The following is an 11,254-nucleotide window of genomic DNA, read 5'->3' on the forward strand; positions in this document are numbered from 1 at the left end:
CACTTATTAAGGGTAATTTAACTTTATAAAGAGGAACAGAGAAATAGAAAATCAGAAAGAAAACCATTTGTTTGACTATATATAGCTAATAACTTATGCATGAACTCATATGTTGGATCACATGAGAAATGAGTTCAGGTCAGAGTTCAATTTTATTAGATGAGAAAAAGGGAAATTTTACAGCATCTTCTGTTCTGTTTTAAGAATCTTTGCAAACATATCAATGCATTACCAACTATAACAAGGAGAAAGTAAGTTACCAAATATCTATTACTTCAGAAAATCAAAGAAAAAAAAAACAAATCTAGGGTAATAGAAGAGCAAGCATAAACTGAATGATGCAAAACCCAAAAACAAACAGATTTTAAATAAAGCATAAAAAAGGAAGAAGTAGAAGATTCTTCAACAGACAGATGCAAAATCCAAACAGATTAAACAAATAGATGCAAAATCTAAACAGATTCTTCAACAAAAAAAAATTGGGAGAAGAAGATTTGAGTGAGAGGCGACAAATTGAATGAAATATAGAGTAAAGCATAAAAAAGTTACCTTGAGCTTTGTTTTAGGAACTGGTTCAACTGGATGAAGAAAGAGAAGGACAGAAGGAGGAGGAAAAATGGAAAATGTCTTGCAGAAATAAAATCGGTAAGACATTTTCCCTAAAATCCTTTCTCATTTTCCCGTGTTTTTGAAAACGTTTTACCAATGTAAGTTATTTTCAAACAAACAAACACTGAAAAACCAGGAAATGTTTTCCTGGTAAACAAACGGACCATTAATTCAACTTATGCTCTTAGTAAAAAAATTTAATTAAGTCTATTTAATTTTCGTTGTTGATAATGTTGACGTTAAAATTAACTGAAGAATCAATCGGATGAAGAAATGTTGTAACACTTAATTTAAATTTTTATTATTCTCATAAAAATCATTAAAATTTATGTAAATTTTTTAAAATTTTATAAAATATTAAAATTATATAAACTTATAAAAGATATAAAATCCTAGAAAATAAAAAATATTAGAGATAATATAAACTTATAAAAATATAAAAAATCATAAAAATATAAAAACTTATAAAAATAATAAATTAAAAATATATAATTACAAAAGTTATAAAAAATCATTTATCGGTTCATCATTTTGAAAATTGAACCCTAAAATCAAAATGAACACGTGGTATCAAACTAACAATTGGATAATGAAAATAGTTGTAAGAATATTTTATGCCGATATATGCTAATATTTGCGATCGTTGGATATTGAAATTTTGGTTTTATAGTATATGATCGTGTCAAAAATACTTTTATAGCATACAATACTTAGCAAACAATTTTGAAAATGTTAAGGTTCAAACTATTGTATTGCACTTAAAAAATTAGAGATAAAAAAAATATCAATAAAAAGGAGAGGGTCCCATAGTTGTCGTTTTAGGCTTCCTTTGGGTTTGCATTTATTGTCATCGTGGTGCAGTTGGGGTAGATAACTGCTATCAACCTCACGATAGCCTGCTTGGATCAACATCAACAGTACGTTCAAATTTATTTCAATCACACTGATAGCCTTAAAATTGATTGGAGGTTTTAGCACCAGTTCAACTCAATAAAGCAGTAGGTATTTTTAACAGACAAAAATACCCATACTTTTATTTATTATTTTACTTTTTTATCCTTGAAAGTTAAACTAATTTCTTTCTCAACCTTATTTGTTTTCAGATTTGGGAAAAAAAAGTCACTTGTTTTTCAGATTTGGGAACTAAAATAGTGATTATTGTTGGTTTCTCCCTACTTTTTTGCTTTGTTCTTGGTTGTGGCTGCTACTTTTTTCTTTGCTTAAAGGTTAGTTTTTATATATTTGTGTTGAGTATGGTATCATGTTCGTGTTAAGTTTTAGTCTCGTTTCTAAATTTTTCGGGTTTAGATCGGATTATTGATCAGTTGGGGGTATCTGCAAATACGAGTTGTAGTTTCCACTTCTACAATGAATGTAAAAATTTAGCTAGTAGTTGGAATTTTTTAAGAACTTTTTAGTGAAATGTAGTGCTCAATTGTAGTTTTTCTTCTTACAATATTGAAATGATGAAACAAAAGATAAAATCGGGGAAAATTCTTGAAGAACAAAAAATTAGTAGGCTAAGAATAAAGGGTTTGTTTAAAAATTAATTTATTGCATTTAAATAGTCAATTGAGTTTTGCTCTAATGATATTAGAGATGTAGTCTTTCCATATAGGTATATACGTTCTTATGCTTCTTCAATTTTCCTTTCAAATGATGTAAGCTTTTGAGACCAACAAATCTTGAGAAACACAGCTTTGAAAGATCCCCCTTTTGAAAGAATTTTACCCTTCTCAATTCCCTACAGATCTTTGTGTTTGAGAGGTCGAATTGTTGTACATGTATGCATGTCCCATATGAGTGAAAATTAAATACTTATATTCTATTTAATTTGTTTAGTCCAATACATCAAATTGTTAAAGAGTTTTTGTGAGAAATATTGAAGGAGCTTTACAAATGCGTGGATGTATATATACCATGATATCTTAAGATATATGTTTGCTTGTATTTGTTATAATGGTGATATTTAAATGATGCTTATTATGATATATACTTATGGTTTTATGTCGGTTGACATTTAAAATCAAAATAATAATAGATGGTAAAGACACGAAATTTTGTGGAAGGAGATAATACCTTAGCAACAAAGGTTGTTTGGGATGATGAGCTGACGTTGATATTTTGTGAACTTTGCGTGAATGAAGTCAATGTTGGTAATTGACCGACAACTCATCTAAACTCAAAAGGATGGAAAAATGTCATTGCTCTTTTTCAAGCAAAAACACAAAAAAAATTATGGAAAACCTCAATTGAAAAATAAGTGGGATACATTAAAAAAAGAAATGGAGGCTATGGAGGGAGTTGCTTAAGGAATCTACAGGTATAGGATAGTGTCCATCTAAAACGTCGATGCTACCAAAGAATGGTGGGCTGAAAAAATACAGGTTAGTGTTAAATTTATCATTATTTTAATGCATAAATTTTATTGAAATTAATAATTTACAAATATAAAAATCTTAGTATAACATTTAACATTTACCATGTTATGTAGGAAAATCTTGATTTTAAAGGATTTAAGAAGAAAGGAATTGAACCACAATTGAATGAGTATGGGCACCTTCGTCTGGTGTTCTTCCAAGCGGGGTTCCTGTAGGAGATGATACACCTAATGAGGGATTTGGTGATTCAAATGAACATAGTAATGAGAATGAAGGTATTCATCCTAATGGAGCACCATCAAACCCTTTTCATGAAACTCCTAATCGAATGAAGCAAACACTTAGGGTTGTACACGATAAAAGAAAAAAATCAAGTTCAAGTAGAAAATCATTAAGAAATACATTAACTACTCATATTGAGAAATTGTGTGAGAGTATGGCTAGTCCAAGGAAGTCAGTGAAAGAAATTATTTTTCCTCACTCTCAATATACTATTTCAAATGCAATGGATGCTTTGTGTGCTTTAGAAGATGAAATTCCAAAAATAGATGAATTGTACTATTTTGCCATCAAAATGTTCCAAATACTAGTGAAACGAGAAGTGTTTTTGAACTTAGATCCAGATGTTAGGGTTTGGTGGCTTTGACGTGAGTATGCTGAACAAAATCCAATTGCATTATTTTCATCCTTGGTAGCAACATCCTCATTTCCCTTTCAATCATACTGTACTTCTTTTTTATGTGTAAAACTAATGTATGATATTTTTTATGTTTCATATTTTTATGCTATGCTTTTATTCAAGTTTCTGTGTTGTATAGAATGTCACAAAATATTAATTTATTTTCATTTGATTACTTTTTCAGGTTATGGATGAATTTAACAATATGTATAATAGTTTTGATATGAATTATGATACCCTTGAATTAAGTGAAGAAGCTCAACAAAGAATAGCCACAATTGTTATACAAGTTGAGCACAACAATTATCATGAAGAGGAAGAATATGTGTTAAGTAGTGTATTGGTACACCATGAAACTTATTTTACTATGCAACTGATTATGGATTCAAATTATACAGGTCACATGTGGGTGGACGAAGTATTAAATGGGCATGATGACCGTTGCATGAATAGTTTTAGGATGCCAAAAAATATGTTTCACATCTTGTTGCATGATTTGCAAACAAGTTATGGCTTAAAGCATGAGAAAGTATCAGCGATGGAGAAGTTAGCATTACCATTGTACATTCTTGGAAATAAAGAATCAAATTCAAATGCAGTAGAGTGATTTCAACGATCTGGGGAAACTGTTAGTCGAATTGTTAATGATATGTTGCATATATTTGCTCGAATGAGAATAGACACGATTAAAGGTCAATTCGTGGAAGTACTGAAACATATTCGACATGACACAAGATATTGGTCTCACTTTAAGGTAAAATTTACACAATCTTTATATTTTTAAAATATAAATTATTTCTAACTTTTATATCATTATTTGTATTTATTTTAAAGGATTGTATTGGGGCCATAGATGGAACACACATAAAAGCATGCATTTCGCCTTCTTGTCAAATATCTTGTATCGAACAGAAATGTGAACCAACTCAAAATATTATGACAGTTTGTGACTTCAACATGTGCTTTATTTTTGCATTTCCTGGTTAGGAAGGAATAACACATGACAGTAGAATTTTTTTGCAAGCACTTAGAAAACAAGAGTTAAAGTTTCCACACCCTCCACGAGGTTGAACTTTAATTTTTTAATTAATATTTACATAAAAACAATATTAAAATTTTTAATTTATTTTTAAACTTGATATTATGTTTTACTTTTTTGTAGGAAAATATTATCTTGTGGATTCAGGATATCCACAAATGGTAAGTTTTTTAGGCCCATATAGGGGGAACGATATCATTTACCTGATTTTCATCAAGGTAATCGTTGAGTATATGGAAAAAAAAGAAATCTTTAATCATGTCCATTCTTCGTTACGCTCTGTGATTGAACGAACATTTGGAGTGTGGAAAAAAAATCGCCAATATTAAGAGATATTCCAAATTATTCATTCAACAAGCAAGTTTTAATAGTTATTACAACAATATTTTTGCATAATTACATTTGAAGACATGCTTGGTCAAATGATGAGGATTTTCGATAATTTGAGAATATACCCGACATACCAGTCTCTTCAGGCCATTTTGATCGAGGTGAATCGAGTTCTTCTAACAGTGAAAGTGACCTTGAAATTGCGATGTTAAGGGAAACCATTGCAACTAGTTTAATGAGTTCATATTTGTAAAGACATTTTGTATCATAACCTAATTTCTAATAATAATGAAACTTGTTATGTCTTATGTTATTATATTTTTTTTATTAAAAATCATCCGATTAGATACTTCAAAATTTGATCCAAGTATAATGTTACTATTTGTGAAAATAATATTTATCATTGTTATAAAAGAATATTTAACTATAAAAATTAAAATAATTATCATTCTATCTAATAAATAATTTAAATTGATTATATAATTTATTAAAATATTTATAATAAAATATTGGAAGATACATCTTAATATTTTATTAAATGAATTAATAAATTACATATTTTTATAATTTTATAAAAGTAAAATAATTTAAAAAACTTCTATTATATATAAATTCTAATATGATGTCCTTAATAGTCATTTTCTATTCTCATATCACCATTGCAGCTGCGTTTGAATCGAAACATACACTCCGCTGTTGTTTCTAAACTCACCGCTATAGTATCCAATCTCATTGCTACAGTAACTAATCTCACCGCCACCACTGTTTTTAACCTCACCAGAGGTAAACACACCGCCCATCCAAACTAAGCCTTAATTCAACATTTGATTTAACATGAAAATGACCCCAACTATCTAGCAACTATTCCCATTATCCAACAGTTGATTTTGATGCAACATATTCATTTTGATTTTAGGGTTTAATTTCTAAAATAAGCAACACATAAATGATTTTTATATCATTTATAGTTTATTATATTTTTTAGATTTTTTAGAAGTATTGTACCATTTATAAGTTTTTATGGTTTTATATAATTTTTAAAATATTTTGATTTTTAAATTAATTTTATAAGTTTTATGAATTTTTATAAGTTTTATAATTTTATAAGTATACATAAAATTTTAATATTTTTATTAATTTTAAATAATTTTTATATTTTAATGATTCTTATTAGAAAATGAAAGATTAAATAGGGGTTGCCAAGTGTAACTATTTGATTTTAACGGTCAACGTGATGAAAGACAGAAACCATTAATAGAGGGGCTTAATCGAATATTTTTTTGTCAAGGGCAAGAGCTCAATTGTGTGAGAATTAAATTGAGGGACTTAATGGGGTTTTCTTGGTTAAGGATGAATTATTTTAAATTTAAAAACTTGTTTTTGTGAGCGAGTAGTGGACAAATATTAAATCAATCCACGAGTAAAGACAGATTAATTACGGGTAAATACATTATCTATATTTGATGTTTTATAAGAATGATAGGGTAATAATAAATAAAACAATTTGCAAGAAAATCAAATATGAAGATGCACCAATAAAACATTTAAATAAAGTTTCAAATAACATTTTATTATGTTGAATGAAGAGTAACATCCCAACTATTTTAAATAAAAGAACACTACGGAATTTTGTCTTTCATTTCGGTTTAATTATGTTTAGTCTTTGAATTTTTGCTTTTAATTTCAAGAGTTGATAACACATTGGACTTGTACCAATTTTAAATACCAAACATTTTAACTTTCAAAGGTTTTGTTCAATAGATTGAATTAAATTAGAAGGGGACTAAATTTCGAAAGTTTAAAAAGTGCAGAGTTTTAGACACAAATTTTCTCCTTTCCCTCTAACCTAAACGAAATAATAAACAATGATGCCAAACTTCTACAGGACTACTCTGTATCTTGTTGTAATATTAGTTATAGATTTATTCTCTTGTGAAAAGAATGAATATAAATTAGATTAGATTTGAGTGGAGCTTTTTAAGCATACAACTTTCATGCCTTTTCCAACCAACCCTTTAACCCTAACATCACCTCCAATTTGTCTCATTAATTAATTAATAAAGGACACCCAAAAACCAATCTTTTTTTTTTTTTTACAAGAAGGTGTTGGATCCTAGGAATTGAAGAGTAGGAGGAGGGATATTGGGAATGGAGACTTCTTTAAAAAAATTCTCATCTAAAAAGGTGAATCAAAGTTCAAGAAAATTAAAATGCATGAATTTTGATTTGGCGTACTTATACATATAAAATTTGAATTGTAGTTTATATGTATATATAAAACTTTGATTTCGATTCAGTTGTATACGTTTAAAGAAACGAATATATATATTTATTTTATATTAGATTAATATAATTATTTGTGTATGCAATATATTAACGTAAAATGATGCTAATTTGATAATATTATTAGTGATTTATAAAAATTAGATCAAATCAAAATTTCATGTATAAAATTTTAATAAAGAAAATTCTAATGATCTCGATCTATACAAGGATTTGTGGGTTCAATGCGAATGCAAAAATTGTTATGGAGTAAATTATAAGAAATCACTTAATTCAAAAATGAATATTTGTGAACAATGTGGATATCATTTGAAAATGAGGAGTTCAGATAGAACCGAACTTTTGATTGATCCAGGCACTTGGGGTCCTATGGACGAAGACATGATCTCTCTGGATCCCATTGAATTTCAGTCTGAAGAAGAGGTTTATAAAGATCGTATTGATTTTTATCAAAGAAAGACAGGATTAACCGATGCCATTCAAACAGGCATAGGTCAACTAAACGGTGTTCCTTTAGCAATCGGGGTTATGGATTTTCAGTTTATGGGGGGGGGAGAGTATGGGATCCGTAGTAGGCGAGAAAATCACCCGTTTGATCGAATATGCTACCAATAATTTTTTACCTCTTATTCTAGTGTGTGCTTCCGGAGGAGCATGCATGCAAGAAGGAAGTTTGAGCTTGATGCAAATGGCTAAAATATCTTCCGCTTGATATGATTATCAATCAAATAAAAAGTTATTTTATGTATCAATTCTTACATTTTAAAATTAAAATTCATGTATGACATTATACATTTGATCAAAGTTCATGTATAATTTTGATATTTATCCTAAATAAATAGTTTAAAGAATAATGGAATGTGGGTTTTAATGTTTTTTTTCATTTTAAATCCATTGGCTTTCCTTTTAGTATACATCCAAATTATTTTATTAAAAGTTTTTTACCAAAATATATAAATCCATTGCTTTCTTGCACATTCAGAAAAAGATTTTCTAAGGTTTTTTGATTTTTATGATGAGAATGAAAATGATAAAACAATAATTGAATGAGGTTAATGAGGTTTTGACAAAAGTTGATGTTTTAGGACAAGAGCGTTCACAATTTCTTTTATAATTTTTATTAACACTATTATATAATTATTTAGTTATAACATAAAAACTACATGTCTTTGGATATAGTAGTATTTAGTGCTTTTTCATGTTATGATTATAATGAAATTATAATGTGATTGCTAAAAAGTTATTTGCTTCGCTATATAATTTCTTGGGAATGTAATGATAATTTATAAATTTACCTTTATTAAATAAAATAATATCCATGTATTTAATATTTTACAATAAAATTTATTAGTAATAAATTTTTGAATTAAATATTAAATAATAATATTTTATTTGATAACTTTTAAAATTATTATTTTAATTAATTTATAATTTTAATTGAAAACAAATATTTTATCTTGTATGTATTTTCTAAATATAACAATGCCTTTATAAAATCCTACATCTATAAAAACTTGTTTTGGAATGAATACTATAATGAGGTTGAAATTTCAATCAATATACTAAAGGGAAAGAGATGAAAGCAATAAAAATAAATATAATAGGTAAACAATATACTATATAGTAGGGCGGAGCCAAAAAAATTTTGAGGAGGCGGAATAAAGTTGTATATTTTATGATAGTAAAAGTAAAATTTACCATTTTAATAGCCTATATCTTTATAATTTTTAAAGGATTAAATAAATTTTTTCTCATTTTAGGGGGCCAAAGTGTAATTTTACCACATATTATTTAAAAATTTTAAAATTCTAAAAAGACTAAAGATGAAAATTCCCATTTTAGGAGAGTCGGAGTCCCTGCCAGCCCCCCTTGGCTCCGCTCCTACTATATAGATGATTAAATAATAAATACACATATTGTAAATAAAATTAGAAAAAAATTACTTTCGAAGAATTAGTTGAAATAATAAAAGGGTTGGTAGTGGAAGGAGGTAATAGTTTATTTTTATTTGTATGCGGTTAATACCTGAACTAAAATAAAATAAGATCTTTTAGCTTTCCAACTTGCACGTGTCATATTATCATGTTTATGAAAATGTAAGGTAAAAATTTCATAAATAATTATAATTTTCTATCATACGCTCTCTTCCGTATGAAAATAATTAGTGATGTATAAACAATAAAAAGTATTAAGTATCCTATTTAATTAATAATTTTATTTAATGATATATAAATTAAGCTCAAAAGTTACATTCTTTTTCAAATTTGGCATCTTATTTTTAAAATTTATTATTAGTAAAAATATTAAAATATATATTATAAAAGACTTCTCTTAGATATATTTTATAAAATTAAAAGAGTTTTTCATTGGGTATACGAAAATAAGTAGGCATCAATAAACAGTAATATAAATTAAATTTAAATGTTATATATATGTCTATATATTATACTGAAACAGGCTTTATAAAATTTGCTAAAGAATAGGGTTTCTACACACCGGTTGATTCGTGGAAATAAATTATCTCATAAAGTTGAACACCTATAATTTTATCTTAATTTTCAATTTTTATTAAATCATAACGTTTAATTTGTATTGGGTTTTACTGTTGATTCAATCTGCTCCAACAAAACACATTATACTACTTAAAGCAATTTCATTTTTTTAATAAACACCGACAGTTTTGATGAAATTAAAATGGGGTTAGGAGATGAACGTGCTTAAATAGTGCCAATATCGTGATGGAATCCGAAAATCACGATTCTTACCCGTGGGCAAGGGCAAAGCCATTATTGTGAAGTGATCCTCAAAATATATCATTATTCTCACTTAGCCACTTAAATTATCAATTTCATCACATTTTACCTCAAATCACGATATTAGCTAGACACTTTTCATGTTTTTATTGGATGCAATACGAATAAAATAAAATTGATAATTTAAATATACAAAAACTTTTAAGGAGGTAAGTGAGAAAATGGTATAATTTGAACGAGATGCAGCAGCAACTATTGCATTAGAGTGGGTTAGATAGGTAGCTAGGAAATGCTTTGTGAATACGGTGGTTGAGAAACATGTTGCTGGGTGCTTAGCTCAAGCTCTGGATTTATTAGCAAACCCATCAATTTTCTGTCTACAAATATATGCACAATCTGTTATTTCCATCTAAACTCCCAACATTATATTTGGTTATTTAAATTCCATTTGATGATAAAAAACCAATAATTACATCTGTTCGAGCAAAAAAATATCCCAGCAAAAAAATATTCTGGAATTCAAGTAATAAAATCCAAAATCATCCGACTCAAACAAGGTTAAACTTATAAAAAAATTAAGTGCCATAATTGAGCATTAAATTAGGTTTATAATTTTAAAATAAGATAAAATAACATTTAATCCCTGATTGGGTTTTCTTTATCAATTTATTAATTCATGAATTTTATAATTTTTCAATTTTGGTCCATATGATGATGTAACATTTTGAGATTGTGTCGGGTCATTTAATTTTTAATTTAAAATTTATATTTTTAAGTGATGACATAACATAATCTTAGATTGCTATTTCATCATTTGAACCAAAATTGAGAAAATTAATCAAGTTCAAATTTAATGTGGAAAAAATTTAAAAACTAAATTAAAAAATATAATTAGATATTGCTTTATCTGAATTTTTTTAAAAGATATAATTACAAATTTATGATTTTTAGGAGGCGAAATCCTCTCTGTTGCTCATGAACTTAAATACTTAAAAATGGAATAAAATTTTTAAAATCCGAATTAAGACAGCTCAACTAGTATAAACTTATAAAGAATATACATGAGTCAAAAATGTTATTTTTATTGTTTTTATTTTATTTTTAGAAAATATTAAAGGAAGTTGGGCCTGAATTTGCCAAGTCTTCAAATTTTGACCACAATAATAAATAAAAAGAACAA

The 11,254-nt window shown here is 27.2% G+C and overlaps 1 pseudogene; it reads left to right on the forward strand.

Annotated features, from left to right (window-relative positions):
* The first annotated feature begins 2,650 nt into the window (after nucleotides 1–2,650).
* LOC128041694 (acetyl-coenzyme A carboxylase carboxyl transferase subunit beta, chloroplastic-like) lies at nucleotides 2,651–8,075 on the forward strand (annotated as a pseudogene).
* Nucleotides 8,076–11,254: the final 3,179 nt, after the last annotated feature.

This window comes from Gossypium raimondii, chromosome 6, assembly GCF_025698545.1.
Source record: "Gossypium raimondii isolate GPD5lz chromosome 6, ASM2569854v1, whole genome shotgun sequence".
NCBI classification, from domain to species: Eukaryota; Viridiplantae; Streptophyta; class Magnoliopsida; order Malvales; family Malvaceae; genus Gossypium; species Gossypium raimondii.